Raw genomic sequence first — 2,717 nt, forward strand, 5'->3', positions numbered from 1 at the left:
TTTTGAGACAGAATCCCACTCTGTTGCCCAGGCTGGAGTGTAGTGGTGTAATGTTGGCTCACTGCAACCTCTGCCTCCCAGGTTCAAGCAATACTTGTGCCTCAGCCTCCCAAGTAGCTAGGACTACAGGTGTGTGCCCCCATGCGCGGCTAATTTTGTATTTTTTATAGACATGGGGTTTGGCCATGGTGGTCTGGTGGGTCTCGAACTCCTGGTCTCAAGTGATCCCCCAGCCTAGGCCTCTGAAAGCTCTGGGATTACAGGCATGAGCCACTGCTCCTGGTGCATACTGATTTTGTATACTGATTTTGTATCCTGAAACTTTGCTGAAGTTCTTTATCAGATCTAGGAGCTTTGGGACAGAGCCTTCAGGGTTTTTTAGTTATAGAATCATATTGTCTACAACAGAGATAGTCTGACTTCCTAATTGAGGTTCCCAAACCTCAATTCTTGACTTCTGTGCACCCACAGGCTTAACACCACGTGGAAGCTGCCAAGTCTTAGAGCTTCCACCCTCTGAAGGAACAGCCTGAGCTGTACCTTGGCCCCCTTTAGTCATGGCTGAAGTGTCCGGGATGCAGGGCAACAAGTCCCTAAGCTACACACAGCACAGGAACCCTGGGCCCAGCACAGAAACACTTTTTCCTCTTAGGCCTCTGGACCTGTGATGGGAGGGGCTGCCATGAAGACCTCTCACATTCCCTGAAGACATTTTCCCCATCATCTTGGGGATTAACATTCAGCTCCTCATTAGTTACGCAAATTTCTGCATCCAGGTAGAGTTTCTCCTCAGAAAATGGGATTTTCTTTTCTATTGCATTGTCAGGTTGCAATTTTCCAATCTTTCATGCTCTGCTTCCTTTATAAACCAGAATGCCTTTAACAGCACCCAAGTCACCACTTGAATGCTTTGATGCTTAGAAATTTCTTTCACCAGATACCCTAAGTCATCTCTGTCAAATTCAAAGTTCCACAAATCTCTAGGGCAGGGGTAAAATGCTGCCAGTCTCTTTGCTAAAACATAACAAGAGTCACCTTGCTCCAATTCCCAGCAAATTCCTCGTTTCCATCTGAGACCACCTTAGCCTGGACTTTATTGTCCATAATACTATCACCATTTTGGCCAAAGCCATTCAACAAGTCTCTAGGGAGTGCCAAACTTTCCCACATTTTCCTGTTTTCTTCTGAGCCCTTCAAACTGTTCCAATGTCTGTCTGTTACCCAGTTCCAAAGTTGCTTCCACATTTTTGGGTATCTACAGCAGTGCCCCACTCTACCAGTACCAGTTTAATGTATGAGTCCATTTTCACGCTGCTGATAAAGACATACCTGAGACTGGGAAGAAAAAGAGGTTTAATGAACTTACAGTTCCACACGGCTAAGGAGGCCTCGCAGTCTTGGCAGAAGGCAAGGAGGAGCAAGTCACGTCTCACATGGATGGCGGCATGCAAAAAAGAGAGAGCTTGTGCAGGGAAACTCTGGTTTTTAAAACCATCAGATCACATGAGACTCATTCACTATCAGGAGAACAGTGCAGGATAGCCCTGATCCATAATTCAATCACCTCCCAACGGGTTCCTCCCATGACATGTGGGAATTATGGGAGTTACAATTCAAGATGAGATTTGGGTGGGGACACAGCCAAAGCATGTCACTGCTGTCAAACAAAGCTGAGAGATTTAATTGGTAAAGAAACAACAAGCCCTTTTTAGATTCAGGCAGTTTGTTACTGACAGAAATAGCAAGATTGGCAAAGGTGCCAGCACCCTGTGACCATTTTCCCACCAGACAACACCAAAACGAAAGAGACCAGGTGATAATGCAACATGGGTGATGGGAGCTCTGTTTCTGCAGAGCCAGTTTCACACTAAGCAGTTTGATGGGTTGCTGGGGGTGGGGTAGGGACAGGTATAGCCTCTTTGCCTAATTGTGCCCTAGCATTGCCCAGTCATTGCATAGGCTGCTGGAGCCATGAAGATTTGAACTTTGGAGCATCTCTTTGACCACCCATGAGAAACTGTTACAATAGCTGCAATGCAGAAATACCCAAACCCTATGAACTTGAGTGTGGTTGGAGTTGATGTGTTAGACAGACTTACAGATCCCTCTGAAAAGTTGCGCAGCCACAGACTTAGCACAAATTGGGAACTACCTTCCATTGTGAAGTCTCTTATTCGTGCAAGAAACAACACATTTGTGTACGAACATTCAGTAGTTGATCCTGTAGAGAAAACAATGGAACAGGAATCTACCAATATTTCATTTACAAACATATTTTAAGTAGGTGAGAGGTTTATATACAAGTCACATCCACAGGACCCAGAAAAAATCCTATTTTGACTCAGGAAGCCATAATCACTGTGAAAGGAGTCAGTCTCAGCAATTACTTTGCAGGACTGATGGCAAGTATGTTATCTCCAAATGCTAATAAAGGGCAAGAAACAGAGGAATGTAGGCCAGGCGTGGTGGCTCACGCCTGTAATCCCAACATCTTGGGAGACTGAGGCAGGTGGATCACCTGAAATCAGGAGTTCAAGACCAGCTTGACCAACATGGTGAAACCTCGTCTCTGCTAAAAAGACAAAAATCTGCCAGGCGTGGCGGAACATGCCTGTAATCCCAGCTACTCAGGAAGCTGAGGCAGGAGAATCACTTGAACCCAGGAGGCGGAGGTTGCAGTGAGCCAAGATCATGCCATTGCACTCCAGCCTGGGCAA

The 2,717-nt window shown here is 45.9% G+C and overlaps 1 pseudogene; it reads left to right on the forward strand.

The window, feature by feature from the left end:
• The first annotated feature begins 1,971 nt into the window (after positions 1 to 1,971).
• Positions 1,972 to 2,717, forward strand: part of LOC105508438 — a 1,893-nt pseudogene continuing 1,147 nt past the window's right edge.

Source organism: Colobus angolensis, unplaced genomic scaffold, assembly GCF_000951035.1.
Source record: "Colobus angolensis palliatus isolate OR3802 unplaced genomic scaffold, Cang.pa_1.0 Scaffold162, whole genome shotgun sequence".
Classification (NCBI taxonomy): domain Eukaryota; kingdom Metazoa; phylum Chordata; class Mammalia; order Primates; family Cercopithecidae; genus Colobus; species Colobus angolensis.